The 19,557-nt window shown below is 48.3% G+C and overlaps 1 long non-coding RNA gene and 1 other non-coding gene across 2 annotated transcripts; one reads left to right on the top strand and one right to left on the bottom strand.

Moving 5' to 3' along the window:
* The first annotated feature begins 862 nt into the window (after positions 1-862).
* On the top strand, positions 863-10,681 carry LOC144607692 (uncharacterized). The gene is made up of 3 exons (XR_013549129.1): positions 863-961; positions 5,719-6,057; positions 10,259-10,681. It is a non-coding gene; the product is annotated as an uncharacterized LOC144607692 (long non-coding RNA).
* A 4,275-nt stretch (positions 10,682-14,956) lies between these two features.
* trnac-gca (transfer RNA cysteine (anticodon GCA)) lies at positions 14,957-15,028 on the bottom strand. The gene has a single exon. It is a non-coding gene; the product is annotated as a tRNA-Cys (tRNA).
* Positions 15,029-19,557: the final 4,529 nt, after the last annotated feature.

The following is a 19,557-nucleotide window of genomic DNA, read 5'->3' on the forward strand; positions in this document are numbered from 1 at the left end:
GAGTTTCCTGATTTAACCATGCCCTCTTTTAATTCATCTCTTCACGTACAATAAGAACATTTGGACGGATCCATGGGGAATTTGGACCAGGTGAGAGCAAATGGGACCAGCTTGGATTGGGGCATCTTGGTCAGAAGGGATAGACAATAGACAATAGGTACAGGAGTAGGCCATTCGACCCTTCGAGCCAGCACCACCATTCAATGTGATCATGGCCGATCATTCTCAATCAGTACCCCGTTCCTGCCTTCTCCCCATACCCCCTGACTCCGCTATCCTTAAGAGCTCCATGTAGCTCTCTCTTGAATGCGTTCAGAGAATTGCTTTCCGAGGCAGAGAATTCCACAGATTGAGGCAGAGAATTCCACAGATAGGCCGAAGGGCCTGTTTCTGCCCTGTGGCTCTATGACTTTATATTCACGAGATGTTAAGATAGACCATATGTCAGTTAGATGTGGCCCTTGTGGCTAAAGGGATCAGGGGGTATGGAGAGAAGGCAGGTACGGGATACTGAGTTGGATGATCAGCCATGATCATATTGAATGGCGGTGCAGGCTCGAAGGGCCGAATGGCCTACTCCTGCACCTATTTTCTATGTTTCTATGTTTCTATGTAGCAAGGTTGAGTAAGTGCCAACTGCAGTTTACACAGCTGTTGATTGACAAATTCGCCGTTATGGTTCGTACATCTATGTGGGGTTTCTATATTTTAAAAAAATAATCACATCTGAGCGTCGCTGTCATATAAACTATCAGTGGGGATTGTCACGGTGAGCTGCGGACCCGTTCATCTGGAACTAACTTTCATTCGACATCGCCCACTCCCCTCGATTTAATAACATCTCATTATCTTTAATTTCACAGAGGGAAACAAAAAATGTTGCTGATCTCATCCCAGCGCCCCTGCCTGCGAAAACAACGCAGAGATTAACATAAACATCTTGCAGGCTGGATTGGAAAAGGTAAGCAGCCTCGCTGGTACGTTTGTGAACGGTGGCAGGGTCGGGAGACAAGGGTTGACGCGTCTCCCTGGCACTCACTCACTGGCATTTCACAAGGCCATCTGTTCTACATCATCTGTGCCACCCCCCCCTTCCCTCTTCTCTGAGGTTCCTTCGGCTTGCACAGTACATGCCCCCTCTCTCTCGAAGGTATTTATTCACAAAATGCTGGAGTAACTCAGCGGGTCAGGCAGCATCTCAGGAGAGAAGGAATGGGCGACGTTTCGGGTCGAGACCCTTCTTCAGACTGAAGAAGGGTCTCGACCCGAAACGTCGCCCATTCCTTCTCTCCAGAGATGCTGCCTGACCTGCTGAGTTACTCCAGCATTTTGTGAGTAAATACCTTCGATTTGTACCAGCATCTGCAGTTATTTACTTACATGCCCTCTCTCTCTCTCTCTCTCTCTCTCTCTCTCTCTCTCTCTCTCTCTCTCTCTCTCTCTCTCTCTCTCTCTCTCTGCATCTTTACCATATAGAAACATAGAAAAACATAGAAACATAGAAAATAGGTGCAGGAGTAGGCCATTCGGCCCTTTGAGCCTGCACCGCCATTCAATATGATCATGGCTGATCATCCAGCTCAGTAGCCTGTACCTGCCTTCTCTCCATACCCCCTGATCCCTTTAGCAAAAAGGGCCACATCTAACTCCCTCTTAAATATAGCCAATGAACTGGCCTCAACTACCTTCTGTGGCAGAGAATTCCACAGACTCACCTCTCTCTGTGTGAAGACAGAAACATAGAAACATAGAAACATAGAAACATAGAAAGAAACATAGATTCATAGAAACATAGACAATGGGTGCAGGAGGAGGAGGCCATTCGGCCCTTCGAGTCAGCACCGCCATTCACCGTGATCGTGGCTGATCATCCACAATCAGTAACCTGTGCCTGCCTTCTTCCCCATATCCCTTGATTCCACTAGCCCCTAAAGCTCTATCTAACTCTCTTTTAAATTCATCCACTGAATTGGCCTCCACTGCCTTCTGTGGCGGAGAATTCCACAAATTCTTTCTTTCATTTCAATTTATTTCCTTCATGTTCTATCCATCTCTCCCTTTCTTTTCTCTCCCTTTCATCCCCCCCCCCCCCCCCCCCCTTCCACCAACCAGAGGGTGGTCCTTGAGCTGCCACCTGTCTCACTGGAGACCCTCGGACTATCTTGAAATTAATTTTCAGTTTCAGTTCAGTCCAGTCTAGCTTACGGTCGCGTGCACCGAGGTGCAGTGAAAAGCTTTATGTTGCGCGCTAACCAGTCAGCGGAAAGACAACACGTGATCACAATCGAGTCGTCCACGGACACATGTTGAGGGAATAACTCTTAGTCAAAGGTAAAGCCGGCAAAGTCTCATCAAAGATAGTCCGAGGGTCACCAATGAGGTAGATATTTGTTCAGGACATGTGGAATCTTTCCGCTGACTGGTTAGCACGCAACAAAAGCTTTTCACTGTACCTCGGTACAGGTGACAATAAACTCAACTGAATTGAACCTCTCTCACTTTCTCTCCGTCTGTTTTTCCCGCCCTTTCACTCTCTCCTATTGTATACACTAGGCTTGTATACACTGGAATTTAGAAGGATGAGAGGAGATCTTATCGAAACCTATAAGATTATTAAGGGGTTGGACACGTTAGAGGCAGGAAACATGTTCCCAATGTTGGGGGAGTCCAGAACCAGGGGCCACAGTTTAAGAATAAGGGGTAGGCCATTTAGAACTGAGATGAGGAAAAACCTTTTCAGTCAGAGAGTTGTAAATCTGTGGAATTCTCTGCCTCAGAAGGCAGTGGAGGCCAATTCTCTGAATGCATTCAAGAGAGAGCTGGATAGAGCTCTTAAGGATAGCGGAGTCAGGGGGTATGGGGAGAAGGCAAGAACGGGGTACTGATTGTGTCTCTAAGGGCCTAAAAGTCTAATCTCGTCTGAAAGATGGCTGCTTGAAAGCACTGCGCTCCCTCCCTTGAGCTTCTTGGCCTGATCTCTGGTGAGGAACTTCAAACCAACCCCCCCCCCCCGACTCAGAGAATTGGCCTCTGGGACCGTGATTGAAACATCCTTAAATAAGCTTCATTGATAGATGCCGGCACTGCTGGTTGTAGTTTATCATCAGCCATTAAAGTTATTAATAACTGTAGAATTATAAGAAAAATATTAATTACAAACCGCTCAGTCCCTGATGCTACAAGATAAAAAACCAATTAAATATGAAGCATATAATTCTCTACAGCATGTCAAAATATTCTGTTCTATTCCCTGTGCAGATATAACCAAGTGTTCAACTGATCTGTGACTTTTTTTTCATTCACCCCGTTGCTTGTACGTCTTAACTTATAATTAAAGTGCTTTGGAATAAAAGGTGGATTTTCATTTAAAATTGAACGGAAACCTCAATCAAGCCTCAAACATCGATCAGAGCAAAGAAGGAATTTGAGTCTGAAGAAGGGTCTCGACCCGAAACCTTCAGGAAACGGGGCTTCCCCTCCTCCATTATAGATGAGGCTCTCACTAGGGCCTCTTCTACATCCCGCAGCTCCGCTCTTGCTCCCCCTCCCCCCACTCGCAACAAGGACAGAATCCCCCCTCGTTCTCACCTTCCACCCCACCAGCCAGCGGATCCAACAAATCATCCACCAACATTTCCGTCACCTACAACGGGACCCCACCACTGGCCATATCTTCCCATCCACTCCCCTCTCTGCGTTCCGCAGAGACCGTTCACTCCGTAACTCCCTGGTCCACTCGTCCCTTCCTACCCAAACCACCCCAACCCCGGGCACTTTCCCCTGCAACCGCACGAGATGCAACACCTGTCCCTTTACCTCCCCCCTCAACTCCATCCAAGGACCCAAACAGTCTTTCCAGGTGAGACAGAGGTTCACCTGCACCTCCTCCAACCTCATCTATTGCATCCGCTATAGATGTCAACTTATTTACATCGGCGAAACCAAGCGCAGGCTCGGCGATCTCTTCGCTGAACACCTGCGCTCGGTCCGCATTGACCAAACTGATCTCCCGGTGGCCGAGCACTTCAACTCCCCCTCCCATTCCCAGTCTGACCTTTCTGTCATGGGCTTCCTCCAGTGCCATAGTGAGGCCCACCGGAAATTGGAGGAACAGCACCTCATATTTCGCCTGGGCAGCTTGCAGCCCAGTGGTATGAACATCGACTTCTCCAATTTTAGATAGTTCCTCTGTCCCTCTCTTCCCCTCCTCCTTCCCAGTTCTCCCTCTATCTTCCTGTCTCCACCTAGATCCTTCCTTTGTCCCGCCCCCCTGACATCAGTCTGAAGAAGGGTCTCGCCCCGAAACGTCACCTATTCCTTCTCTGCAGAGATGCTGCCTGACCTGCTGAGTTACTCCAGCAATTTGTGTCCATCTTCGAGGGAACTTGAGTGCAGGTTGGATATCGGCAGTGAAGTTAATGAAGTCCGTAAGTTTAGTTTAGTTTCGTTTAGTTTTGTTTAGAGATACAGCGCGGAAACAGGCCCTTCGGCCCACCGAGCCCGCACCGACCAGCGATCCCCGCACATTAACACTACCCGACACACACTAGGGACAATCTTTACATTTATACCAAGCCAATTAACCTTCAAAACCTGCATGTCCTTGAAGTGTGGGAGGAAACCGGAGCACCCGGAGAAAACCCACGCGGGTCCACGGGGAGAACGTACAAACTCCGTACAGACTGCACCCGTAGCCAGGATCGAACCCGGGTCTCCGGCGCTGCAAGCGCTGTAAGGCAGCAACTCTACCGATGCGCCACCGTGACGCCCCTTAAATAAGAGAACGAAGAAAGAAAAGACAAAGAGCCCCAATGCAGTCGTCAGTGTGGCGGAGATAGAGTCCATGGATAGGCCAATGCACGCCTGGAACAGGGACTGGTCGACCTAACCCCACTCCCACTCCCATTCCCACACTGACCTTTCTGTCCTGGGCCTCCTCCATTGGCAGAGTGAGGCCCAGCGCAAATTGGAGGAACAGCACCTCATATTTCGCTTGGGCAGCTTACACCCCAGCGGAATGAATATTGACTTCTCTAACTTTAAGTCACCCTTGCTTTCCCTCTGTCTCCGTCCCTCCCCCACCCTAGTTTCACTGTCCCCCTGAGTAATTTTACCAACTGTCTGCCTCCTTGTCACCTTCCCCTCCACCAACAATGAACCATTCTACATTTACTTGAGCATCGTCTGCTTTGATCTGTCATTTTCACACCTTGCCCTTCCATATCTCTAGACTCCCTCTCCCCTGACTCTCGGTCTGAAGAAGGGTTTCGACCCGAAACGTCACCCCGTTCCTTCTCTCCAGAGATGCTACCTGACCCGCTGAGTCTCAATCTTCTTTGTTTTCAGGGAATGCATTGAGATGGAACCATCTAGAAAACTGGCAGTCAACCTGTGAAATCTGTAAAGTAATGTGTGGGAAGGAACTGCAGATGCTGGTTCACACCCAAGGTAGACACTAAAGCTGGAGTAACTCAGCGGGTCAGGCAGCATCTCTGGAGAGAAGGAATGGGTGACGTTTCGAGTCAAGACCTTTCTTCAGATTCTGAAGAAGGGTCTCGACCCGAAAGGTCACCCATTCCTTCTCTCCAGAGATGCTGCCTGACCCGCTGGGTTACTCCAGCTTTAGTGTCTAACTGAGGCAGAAAATAAATAAGGTCTGACGAAGGGTCCCGACCTGAAACATCACCCATCTTTTTTTTCTTTTTCTTTTTTCTCCAGGGATGCCTTTTCTTCTCCCGACCCGTTGAGTTACACCAACACTTTGCGTCATGATCAGCCAGGATGGCGGTGCTGGCTCGAGGGGCCGAATGGCCTACTCCTGCACCTATTTCTACGCTTCTATCCAAGGTGGAAAATGGAGGGTCTTTGACTTGCAGCTGGTGCTTCCAATTCTAAGGAGATGGCACCATCCATGCACCGAGCTGTCAGAGGCACTCCGCCTGCAATTGAAGGTGGACTACAGACAGCTGTATAGGGTCTCGACACGAAACGTCAACCCATTCCTTCTCTCCTAGATACTGCCTGACCTGCTGAGTTACTCCGGCATTTTGTGATACGGTAAGCTGTAGGTTCACCAGGTTCATCCGCGCTATGGCGGTAAGTCAAACAAGGAAAGACAGTAGACAATAGGTGCAGGAGGAGGCCATTCGGCCCTTCGAGCCAGCACCGCCATTCAATGTGATCATGGCTGATCATTCTCAATCAGTACCCCGTTCCTGCCTTCTCCCCATACCCCCTGACTCCGCTATCCTTAAGAGCTCTATCTAGCTCTCTCTTGAATGCATTCAGAGAATTGGCCTCCACTGCCTTCTGAGGCAGAGAATTCCACAGATTCACAACTCTCTGACTGAAAATGTTTTTCCTCATCTCCGTTCTAAATGGCCTACCCCTTATTCTTAAACTGTGGCCCCTTGTTCTGGACTCCCCCAACATTGGGAACATGTTTCCTGCCTCTAACGTGTCCAACCCCTTAATAATCTCATACGTTTCGATAAGATCTCCTCTCATCCTTCTAAATTCCAGGTAAAACAAAAGATCGGAAAGACTGGGCTTGTGCTCACTGGAATTTAGAAGGATGAGAGGGGATCTTGTAGAAACGTGCAAAATTGTAAAAGGACTGGACAAGCTAGATGCAGGAAAAATGTTCCCAATATCAGGGGAGTCCAGAACCAGGGGCCACACAGTCTAAGAGTAAAGGGTAGGCCATTTAAAACTGAGGTGAGAAAAAAATAAAATCACCAGGAGAGTTGTGAATTTGTGGAATTCTCTGCCACAGAAGGCAGTGGAGGCCAATTCGCTGGGTGAATTTAAAAGAGAGTTAGATAGAGCTCTGGGGGCTAGTGGATTCAAGGGTATATGGGAGGAAGGGTTAATATCAACTTAATTTCTTTTTAATTCATTGATATATTCATAGTATGATAGGCGTTACTCTTCATACTGAGATTTAAGTGAAAGCATTTGAGGTTAAATTCAAGTTAAGTTAATGCTATTGTCATTACAAGTTACTGATTGTGGATGATCAGCCATGATCACAATGAATGGCGGTGCTGGCTCGAAGGGCTGAATGGCCTCCTCCTGCACCTATTTTCTATGTGTCTATGTTTCCTTGTATCCGAGCCTATCCTATAGTTTCTCACGCACTGCTGCGGAATCCCCACTGTTTACTATGGAGCTGTTCCAGGATGCTTCCTGCGGTTCTGGTTGTCAGAGGGAATTGGCTGGGACGGAGATCATGCTGGCTGGAGCGCCGGTGTGACTAAAAATACAACGTTTAACTTTAGTCTTTGTGTGGCAGCATCGGGGATTGAACCTGGGATCGGGAAAGGAAAATTGGCAGTGACGGCATTACTGGAGTGGCACGGTGGCACGGCGGTAGAGTTGCTGCCTTGCAGCGCCGGAGACCCGGGTTCGATCCCGACCATGGGTGCTTGTCTGTACGGAGTTTGTACGTTCTCCCCGTGACCAGCGTGGGTTTTCTCCGGGTGCTCCAGTCTCCTCCCACACTCCAAAGACGTGCAGGTTTGTACTGTAGGTTAATAGGCTTCAGTAAAGATTGCCCCCCACAATCTTCAGTGTAAACCCGCATCTGCAGTTCCTTCCTACACAAGAGACCCTGTGCGTCGACCCAATCTATTCCTCTCATGACTTTGAGTCTGGAGTAAAACAATTCAGGTACTGTGGTGCAGCGGTAGAGTTGCTGCCTTACAGCGAATGCAGCGCTGGAGATCCGGGTTCGATCCCGACCACGGGTGCTTATCTGTACGGAGTTTGTACGTTCTCCCCGTGACCTGCGTGGGTTTTCTCAGAGATCTTCGGTTTCCTCCCACACTCCAAGGACGTGCAGGTTTGTAGATTAATTGACTTGGTACAATTGTAAATTGTCCCTGGTGTGTGTGTATGGGGTCGTGTCGATCCACGATAGCGGGGATCACTGGTCGGTACGCACTCGGTGGGCCGAAGGGCCTGTTTCCAGGCTGTATCTCTAAACTAAACTGAACTAAACATAAACGCCCCACTGCTCATCATGTTATCAATTCCCCTTAGGATTTTATACACCATTCTGAGCTAGGAATAAAGTCCTAGCCTGTCCCAACCTCTCTGTATAATGAATGAATGAATGAACGAACGAATGGTGCTCGTCGGCTTACGATGGGGCTACGTTACGATAAGCCCATCGTAAATCGAAAATATCGTAAGTCGAAAATGCATATCGCCAGCCAGGTAAAGATCAAAATTCAAACTTCGAAGTACGGTTACAACTGAACGTGTATCGCACCATCGTAGAGTCGCAATACCATAAGTCGAGAGGGGCGTCTGTACTCCATTGTCACATGTGACAAGCCACAGTGATATTCTTTGTTTTGCTCAGCCGAGGTATACAAAGGGTTGCCACATAAAGGGTGCCAGCAAAGTTACAGAGTATCCCACGCTGGGCCCCCCTTTGTTCTCCCTCCTCCCCCCCACCCCCTCACCCCCCCACCCCCCCACCCCCACCTTTGTTGCCCCCCATCCCCTTAGACTCCCGAGTCCCGACAACCTCCTAGTAAACCTTCCCTGCGCGCATTCCAGCTGGACTGGGATGCTATGACTTATAATTGATCGCAGAGGGAAGATCTTACCATCTAATAATGTGCTATTACTGGACACCTCAGTGAATGTGTTATCTTGTTGGAACCTCTGGGTCGTATCATTCAGCTGTAATTTACTGAGAGAGGTTTGATATTCCCAACCGAGGCTGGGAGTTGTGGCAGTGCATCGATTACCACCAGCCTGGGTTGAAAAAAACGACTTGTGCTGTTTGAAGGACACCTTTCAGAACAAGAACAAGCTCTGCTTAAATCAGGTCAATTAAGATTCAGCCGGCTGTGTTTACACTTCAGAGCCAGAGTCAGGCCGTGTGTTATTGGGAGTCGGAACTCATCACCTCTGGCATTTTAGAGATCAGAGAATTCCAGGTGTAAGCCCGACGGTTTAGTTTCAGAGACACGTCGCGCGGAAACAGGCCTTCCCGCGCCGACCAGCCGATCACGCCGTACGCTAACACTATCCTACACACACTAGGGACAATTTACAATGACGCCAAGCCAACTAGCCCACAAAACCTGTACGCCTGTGGGATGTGGGAGGAAGCCCGGAGAAAACTTGACGCGGTCACGGGAAGAGCGTACAAACTCCGTACAGACAGCGCCCATCGTCAGGATCAAACCCGATCTTCGCGCTGTGAGGCAGCAACTCTAACGCTGAGCCACTATGCCGCCCTAATAAGGACGATGTTGGGGGAGTCCAGAACCAGCGGCCACAGTTTAAGAATAAGGGGTAGGCCATTTAGAACGGAGATGAGGAAAAACCTTTTCAGTCAGAGAGTTGTGAATCTGTGGAATTCTCTGCCTCAGAAGGCAGTGGAGGCCAATTCTCTGAATGCATTCAAGAGAGAGCTAGATAGAGCTCTTAAGGATAGCGGAGTCAGGGGGTATGGGGAGAAGGCAGGAACGGGGTACTGATTGAGAATGATCAGCCATGATCACATTGAATGGCGGTGCTGGCTCGAAGGGCCGAATGGCCTCCTCCAGCACCTATAGTCTATTGTCTATTGATAAGATGCTGATTTTTGATTTTTGATTAGTACAGGTGTCAGAGGTTATGGGGAGATGGCAGGAGAATGGGGTTAGGAGGGAGAGACAGATCAGCCATGATTGAATGGCGGAATAGACTTGATGGGCCGAATGGCATAATTCTACTCCTATCACTTATGACCTTATGACCTTATGATAAGACTGTGTCTGTAAGCTGCTGCGCCCTCACCCGACAGTCCGACCCTTCCACTATCTTCCATTGTGTAGGAAGGAACTGCAGATGCTGGTTTAAACCGAAGATAGACACAAAATGCTGGAGTAACTCAGCGGGACAGGCAGCATCTCTGGAGAGAAGGAATGGGTGACGTTTCGGGTCGAGACCCTTTGACCACCCCGCACACTAACACTATCCTACACACTAGGGCCCATTTACAATTTTTACTGAAGCCAATTAACGTACAAACTTGCGCGTCTTTGGAGGAAACCGGGGCACCTGGAGAAATCCCATGCAGGTCACGGGGAGAACGTGCGAGCTCCGTACAAACAGCACCCGCAGTCAGGATCGAACCTGGGTCTCTGGCGCTGACAGGCAGCAACTCTACCGCTGCGCCACCGCGCCGACCCAAAATGAAGCAACAATCCTATTCTGCGCAGCCTGGTTCTTTATTAACAAATTCTTTGTTTAGTCTGCAGTTCAGTAATTGATCACCGTACATCGGCTTGGCTGAAGACCAACGACCTCTGCTGCTGGAAACTGAAGTAAGAATGAAGAGCTCGCTCTCAACTAGCAGAGCCACAATGGGCCGAATGGCCTCTCCCCTCCCCCTCCCTGCCTCCCTCCTCCCCCCTCCTCCTCATCTGCAAATCTTCTATCACCCCTTGAATGTGCGACGTGATGTCAATGGGACTTGAAACCAGCAAAGACGAGGAATAGGGCAGATGGTTCAAGATTAACAAAACTGGAAAATCAAAATGAATGCTGGCTCACTTCCAAATACCTCACTCCCCGCTCTCAATAACATCTTGTCAGGAGTCTGTTCTCTTGAGTTGCTGTTGTCAGGTGGGTTTCTTTTTCTCTCGTTTAATTGCAGGGATTGGATTTGCTTCGATTTGATCTTTCTCCCTGTTACCTTTGCGTTTCATTCACCCGCCACTATTTCACAGCGAGCACAATGTCACAAGCGTGCCTCATCCATCATCTCTCTCTCTCTCTCTCTCTCTCTCTCTCTCTCTCTCTCTCTCTCTCTCTCTCTCTCTCTCTCTCTCTCTCTCTCTCTCTCTCTCTCTCTCTCTCTTTTTGAGGCGTCAGTCACCTCGAGAGGAATGTGATTGATTTGACCGAGCTGGCTTCACACAGTAGCTGACACCTTGTCTCCATGCAGGATCCAGCGTATTGTTACTGGGTCAAAAATATTTCCTCTGATCATTTGCGACTTCCAATAAATATTTGCGTTATAGCATCTTGTCAGGTTTTTCTTTTAAGCGTATCTCAATTTGCTTCAGTCGAAGGCTTTCTTTCCCGAACAGATTGGTGTGTTTCACAGTTGGCAGTCCCTATGTTCCACTAAAATAGATGGAGGAACCTGGTGGTTCCAGCAGCATCTGTGGAGGGAAATGGACGGCGGGGTCATCAACTGTCCCGTATTAGCCAGGACATCCCGTATTTTGGGCTAAATCAGTTTGTTCCGTACGGGACCGCCCTTGTCCCGTATTAGTACGGTTGCCAACTTCCTCGCTCCCAAATATGGGACAAGGTGACGTCACCACGTGACCTCACGTGACCTCACCCAGCCCCATGTGACCTCACCCAGCCAGCGGCCATGTGCTCCCCCTTCACCAAACCAATGGCGGTATTATTAGAACGGAGACTGATAGGTTCTTGATGAGTAAGGGCGTCAAAGGTTATGGGGAGAAGTTCGTACGTTCATAGGTTCTCGGAGCAGAATTAGGCCATTCGGCCCATCAAGTCTACTCCGCCATTCAAACATGGCTAATCCATCTTTCCCACTCAACTCCATTCACCTTTCTTTTCCCCATAACCCCTGACACCCTTACTAATCAAGAATCTATCAATATACATTGATGTTTCCACTAGTGGGAGAGGCCAGGACTAGAGGTCATATTCTCAGAATCAAAAGGACGTTCTTTTAGGAAGGTGATGAGGAGAAATTTTTTTAGTCAGAAGGTGGTGAATCTGTGGAATTCTTTGCCACAGAAGGCAGTGGAGGCCAAGTCGTTGTATAGTTTTAAGGCAGAGATAGATTCTTCATTAGTACGGGTGTCAGGGGTTATGGGGAGAAGGCAGGAGAATGTGGCGGCACGGTGGCGCAGCGGTAGAGTTGCTGCCTCACAGCGAATGCAGCGCCGGAGACTCAGGTTCGATCCTGACTACGGGCGCCGTCTGTACGGAGTTTGTACGTTCTCCCCGTGACCTGCGTGGGTTTTCTCCGTGATCTTCGGTTTCCTCCCACACTCCAAAGATGTACAGGTTTGTAGGTTAATTGACCGGGTGAATGTTATAAAAAAATTGTCCCTAGTGTGTGTAGGATAGTGTTAATGTGCGGGGATCGCTGGGCGGCGCGGACTCGGTTTGGCCGAAGGGCCTGTTTCCGCGCTATATCTCTAAATCTAAATCTAAAAAAAAATCTAGAATGGGGTTAGGAGGGAGAGATAGATCAGCCGTGATTGAATGGCAGAGTAGACTTGATGGGCCGAATGGCCTAATTTTACTCCTATCGCTTACGACCTGACGACTTGGCAGGAAAAAATAGTTCAGCCTTGATCGAATGGTAGAGCAAGCTTGATGGGCTGAATGGCCTAATTCTGCTCCTATGCCTTGTGGTCTTATGTGTGAGTTGGAATCTACCACAGTTAAATTATTTGTTTGGTGAAAAGTATTGATCATGATACTGCTACTAATACTAACAGGAGCTAGGATAATGCTTCTAATAGACAACGTGTCACAGATGAGCACACTGAGTGATGGTATCATTGTTAATATTCCACAGAAAGAAATATTAACTGAAGCATTACACTGCTTTGACTTTTTTTCAAGAGCAATGCATAAATCAAAGGTTTATGAAAGCTCTCATATCCAAACTTGCAACGTTAGACAATAATGTACATGTGGATGCAGTGCTGGCAGTGGTGAATATCATTCTTTCAAGGAGGACTTTTAGTTTTTTAGTTTAGTTTAGTTTAGAGATACAGCGTGGAAACAGGCCCTTCGGCCCATCCAGTCCGCAACGACCAGCGATCCCTGCACATTAACACCACCCTACACACACCAGGGACAATTTTGCATTCATGCCAAGCCAATTAACCTACAAACCTGCACGTCTTTGGAGTGTGGGAGGAAACCGAAGATCTCGGGGGAAAAACCCACGCAGGACACGGGGAGAACGTACAAACTCCGTACAGTCAGCGCCCGTAGTCGGGATCGAACCCGGGTCTCCGGCGCTGTGAGGTAGCAACTCTGCCGCCGCCCTACAGAAAACCCCCCAGATATTTAGAAGTGTAGAAATATGAAACAATTTAAGATTCTATCCTGGTTCCAATGCTCCCCACCTCTCGTGACAGTTCTTTCCAATGGTCAAGAAGACAAACAATAATTAGCTTTTGTGTTCTCTGCTCCTCACCCACCCACCCACCCACAGCCATCTCCACCTCCACCTTCCCCTCCCGGCTCCATCTAACTTTAGATAGACACCAAATGCTGGAGTAACTCAGCGGGACAGGCAGCATCTCTGGAGAGAAGGAATGGGCGACGTTTCAGGTCGAGACTAACTTTATCTTTCTTTCCTGCTTCTACCTCCCATTCACCTCACTCAACTTCATCCATTTTCACCCCCTCTCTCCAACCGTCTACCTGTGGAGGGAACGGACAGGTGACGTTTCAGGTCAGAACCCTTCTTCAGATGCGACAATCCACCACACGTTGTTGTTTCCTGTGGAATGGAGGGGAATGAGGGTGGATTTAAATGAATATGAAAAGTGTGGAAGGTTGCAATGTTTAAGGGTGTCAAAGATTACGGGGAGAAGGCCCACGAAGAGGGAAGCATCGAGCGGGAAACTTAGATCAGGCACGATCGAATGGCTGAGCACACTCGATGGGCCGAATGGCCTAATTATGCTCCTGTGCCTTATAAACAAAAAAGGGCAGGTCAACAAAAGCTTTTCACTGTACCTCGGTATGCACGTCAATAAACTAAACTGATACTGAGTGGGGCTTGATTTCCCTAAGAAGAAGGGGCTGTAATTAAGATACAGATTTAAGTTAAATGGTTAAAGGTTCAGAGGGGAATTGAGAATAAAATTATTCAACTCTTCATGAAGAGCGGGCTTGGAAGAGGAAGCTCTCCAGGTATTTAAACACCACTTGGATGATCTATAACCTACAAGTTAATAGACCAAGAACTTGAAGTGTAGTTAATCTAAACTGTTCCTCTTTTGTTGACATAGATAGGCTGAATAGGTTTTATCCCTGTCCTAAATTTTTAAGATTCACTTGGGTTGTTCCCTGTGGAACAGTAGAGACTTAATGGTGGGGAGATCAAGAGTCAAGAGTGTAATGTTGTCGTGTGTCCCAGACAGAACGATGACATTCTTACTTGCAGCAGCACAACAGAATCTGTAAACATAGTACACAGTGAACAATCGAATAAACGAGGATAAAATGGTGTGTAAATATAATATATATATGTGTACATGTATATGTGTACGTATACAGTATGTGTATATATGTATGTGTGTATATGTGTGTAAAATATCGGTGTACATATACACACACACACACACACAGAAATACATATAAATATATATATATGTGTGTGTATGTGTGTGTGCATGTATATATATATTTACACACACATGTACACACGCGCACGCACACACGTGCACGCACACACACGCGCACACGTACACACACACACACGCACGTACACACATACACACACACCACACGCGCGCACTTACACACACGTACACACACACACGAGAATGGGGTTGAGAGGGAAGATAGATCAGCCATGACTGAATGGCAGAGTAGACCTGATGGGTCGAATGGCCGGATTCTGCTCCAATCGCTTATGAAATATATACATATGTATATATATGTATATATATACAGTATATACACACACAACATACACATTGAAACAAACAAACTATAACAGTGCAAACAGACAAACCCAACGCCCTGTCTATGTAGTTCAGAGCTTATTTAGAGGTTGTGGTGTTTAATAACCTGATGGCTGTGGGGATGAAACTGCTCCTGAACCTGGACGTGACAGTTTTCAGGCTCCTGTACCTCCTTCCCCACGGCAGGAGTGATTGTTAAATTGTTAGATGTAAGAAGAGAGTAAATAGACATAGTCTTTCAAAAGAGGGGGCGCCTGGATTTGAACCAGGGACCTCTTGATCTGCAGTCAAATGCTCTACCACTGAGCTACACCCCCCCACTACATTTTCTACAATAACAAGCCAATATGAAGGAAGAATGACAATCACATTTGATTCAATTAAAGTTAATGTCCCTGTGCATTTGAGCACACATCTTCCACCACGGGTAAAGATTTCTCACACAAAATTTGCAGCTCAATTGCAGAATACACTTTCTCAACTTACGAAATAATAATAATAATAATAATAAACATTTATTTTTTATAGCGCTTTTCCAAGTGCTCAAAGACGCTTTACAAAAACAGTCCTGACATAAAAACAAACAGACGAACTGTCCTGACGGAGAAGCGGCGAACAAATAGCGCCAGCGTCCTCTCACGTCAGGGTCCGGCAGTAGACAATAAAGGACACAAGACACACAATTACAATTTTAACACAAACAGCCATCACAGTGATTGCTCCAGGCACACCCTCACTGTGATGGAAGGCAAAGAAAAGTCTTATCTCCTCCTCATTCTTCTCCCGTGGTGCCACGAGGCGATCGAGGCTCCCGACTTTTGAAGCCCCCACAGGGCGATGGAAAGTCCCAGGGCCGAGCCGAGCAGGCCGATGAAGGTCCTGAGCCCCCACCGGGCGATGGAAAGTGCCGCGGCCGAGCCACGCAGGGCGATGAAGGTCCTGCTAGCGGGTCGATCAAACCTCGCGCTCCGGGGCGGTCGAAGCTGCTACGGCTGGAGCTCCCGAAAGCCGGTCGCCAGCCAGGGACCTGCGAACTCCCGATGTTGCGGTCTGCAGGGCCCACGGCCGAAGCCTCCGAGATGGTAAGTCCAGGCCCTGTGACCGGAGTCTTCAAGGTCGATCCCAGCTGGAGGCCGCCGACTCCACGGTGTTAGGCCGTAGAGCGAACGGAGATACGACACGGTAAAGGTCGCATCTCCGTTGAGGAGGAGATTGAAAAAAAAGGTCGAACGTCGCCCATTCCTTCTCTCCTGAGATGCTGCCTGACCTGCTGAGTTACTCCAGCATTTTGTGAATAAATACCTACCGTTTGTACCAGCATCTGCAGTTATTTTCTTACACTATCACAAACGGTTGTTGGTATTGTAGCAATGAATTAATAAACCAGGGAGAAACCTGTACCTGAGCTAAACACAAGGTACTAGGAGGAACTCAGCGGGTCAGGCAGCATCTGTGGAGAAAATAGACAGAAGACCTTTCCTTCTTCAAATTGATGGGAGGAGGGGGGGAGAAAGCTGGAAAAGAGAGTAAAGGTACCTAGGGTGGCACAGCGGTAGAGTTGCTGCCTTACAACACCAGAGAACTGGGTCCGATCCTCACTACAGGTGCTGTCTGTAGGGAGTTGTACCTTCGCCCTGTCACCACTTTGGGTTTCTCCCACATTCCAAAAAAGTGCAGGTTTGTAGGTTAATTGGCCTCCGTAAATTGTCCCTAGTGTGTGGTACTAGAACTAGTAGATGGGTGATCGCTGGTCGGCATGGAATCGGTGGGCCGAAGGGCCTTTTTCCCCATTGTATACGTGGCTGCAGGTTAGTGTGGATTCGGTGGGCCGAAGGGCCTGTTTCCTCACTGTATGTGTGGTCGCGGGTTAGTGTGGATTCGGTGGGCCGAAGGGCCTGTTTCCCCATTGTATGGCTAAACAAATTGAAAAAAAAGTATCCCAAAATCACAGCGAAATTGACCAAAAAATCCTCAGGATTCATAAAAACACATCATTTATTTTCATAAAAACACCCACAAAGTGCTGGAGGAGATCAGTGAGTTCGGAGAACACAGATGGGTGACGGTTTAGGTCAGGACCCATCCTCAGACTATCATCACTAAAACGTCACCTATCCACATTCTCCCGAGATGCCGCCCTGACCCACTGAGTTACTCCAGGACTTTGTGGGGTTTTTTCCACCTATCCCATCGAGGGCCGAATTGCCTGTTCATGTGCTGTACTGTTCCGTAGAAACGTAGAAACAAAGAACTACAGATAGACACAAAATGCTGCAGTAACTCAGCGGGACAGGCAGCATCTCTGGAGGAAAAGGGTAGGTGACGTTTCGGGTTGGGACCCTTCTTCAGACTTCAGACTTGTGTCTACCTTCTGCACTGTTCTATGTTCTGTAAAAATGTTCTATATTCTCGAAAGTGATGGAGGTACTCAGTGGATTGGGCAGCATCTGTGGAGGCACAATGGACGAAGGGATGATCTGAACAAGCTTCCCAACCTGAAAAGTTGTTACTTTAGTTTAGTTTGGAGATACAGCGCGGAAACAGGCCCTTCGGCCCACTGAGTCCGCGCCGACCAGCGATCCCCGCACACTAACACTATCCTACTCACTCTAGGGACAATTGTTACATTTACCAAGCTAATTAACCTACAAACCTGTACGTCTTTGGAGTGTGGGAGGAAACCGAAGTTCTCGGGGAAAACCCACGAAGGTCACGGGGAGAACGTACAAACTCCGTACAGACGGCGCCCGTAGTCAGGATCGAACCTGGGTCTCCGGCGCTGCATTCGTCGTAAGGCAGCAACTCTACCGTTGCACCAACGTGATGGACTCAATGGGCTGGTTAAGCCATCACGCTCATTTAGAAAAATAATAAGATGCATCTCTAATCGTGGTAATTTCCTGTAGATCTGTTCAGGGTTTGGTTAGTAGGTGGCATTATATCGTGCAACTAAAAGGTAGCTGGATTTGTCAGCCATGAATCATCAAAAGCGTTAAAGCTAGAAAAATCTTTTTTATTTTAGAACCACGAAATTTAGGTATCAGATTTATTCTCTTGCCACTTGTGCTATCAATAGCTCACTCTAGCTTCACATTATCGTATGTTACTTCCCCTGCTCTCCTGAAGCAGGCCACTGAGATTTTAGAGACACGACATGGAAACAGGCCCTTCGGCCCACCGAGCCCACGCTGACCATCGATCACACGTCCACACTAGTCCTATGTTATTTCCCCTTTCGCATCCACCCCCCACAGACTGGGGGCGATTTATAGAGGCCATTTCACCTACAGTCCTGCACGTCTTTGAGAAGTGGGGGGAAACCTTTAGAAAGGAGATGAGGAGGAATTCCTTCAGTCAGAGGGTGGTGAATCTGTGGAATCCATTGCCACAGACGGCTGTGGAGGCCAAGCCAATGGGTTTGAGAGGGAAAGATAGATCAGCCATGATTGAATGGCGGTGTAAACATGATGGGCCGAATGGCCTGACACTGCTCCTAGAACTTATGAGACCGGAGCAACCATAGGAAACCCATGCGGTCATAGGGAAAACGTGCAAACTCCACCCAGCCAGTACCCAAGGTCAAGATCGAATGCAGGTCTCTGTGAGGCAGCAGCTCCACAGAGGAGAGACCAGGCCAGACTAGGGCTGGCCACGGCTGGCCACGAATGGCCTCAGTGCCCCTTGGTGCCCCGGTAGGCCCAAGGTGTGATCTCAGGAGGGATACAACGTGCTGAACTGTGGGACTGGTTAACTGACGAGGGTGGGTGGAGGAAGGGGGGCAAGGAGGGAGGGGAGGGCAGTGTCAGCAGAGGTTACATAAAATGAGTGAATTAGAGAATTAGAGACTTCGGGCGTGATTGATTGGACTTTGCTGGCTTTACCTTGCACTAAACGCCATTCCCTCTTCAGGGAAGTCTGAAGACTGAAGTCTGAAGAAGGGTCTCGACCCGCAACGTAGAGTCCGAAGAAGGGTCTCGACCAGAAACGTCTCGACCCGACCCATTCCTTCTCTCCTGAGATGCTGCCTGACCTGCTGAGTTACTCCAGCATCTTGTGTCTACCTTCGATTTCAACCAGCATCTGCAGTTATTTTCCTACACTTCCTCTTCATGTATCTGTACACCGTGAAGGGCTCGATTGTAATCATGTATTGTCTGTCCGCTGACTGGCCAGAACGCAACAAAAAGCTTTTCACTGTACCTCGGTACACGTGACAATAAACTAAACGGGACTGAACTGAGCCTTGAGTAATTTTATTGCCTTCGAGAGCATTTATGTTGTACTGTAACTCCTCAACACCGCCTCCCACGAGAGTTGCCATTTTAACACCACACATGCCACGGACTGTGAATTTCCTGATCTGACGCTCGTCTCTGACAGAAAGATTAACAGGACCTGACGGATGAGAGATTCAATTCACCCCAAACGCCTGCAATCCAATTGTGTTCTCAGTGTGTGGGAGGGACTGCAGATGCTGGTTTAAACCGAAGATAAGACACAAAATGCTGGGCTAACTCAGCGGGTCAGAGAGATAAGGAATAGGTGACGTTTTCGGGTTGGGACCCTTGCACCGAGGCAAAGTGAAATTCATTTTTGTGTACAGTCCAGTACAAGTATCACTATACATAAGCTACTCAGCGGGACAGGCAGCATCTCTGGAGAGAAGGAATGGGTGACGTTTCGGGTTACAAGGTCATAAGTGATAGGAGCAGAATTAGGCCATTCGGCCCATCAAGTCTACTCCGCCATTCAATCATGGCTGATCTATCTCTCCCTCCTAACCCCATTCTCCTGCCTTCTCCCCATAACCCCTGTCACCCGTACTAATAAAGAATCTCTCTCTCTC

The sequence above is a fragment of the Rhinoraja longicauda genome, chromosome 29 (genome assembly GCF_053455715.1).
Source record: "Rhinoraja longicauda isolate Sanriku21f chromosome 29, sRhiLon1.1, whole genome shotgun sequence".
Lineage (NCBI taxonomy): Eukaryota > Metazoa > Chordata > Chondrichthyes > Rajiformes > Arhynchobatidae > Rhinoraja > Rhinoraja longicauda.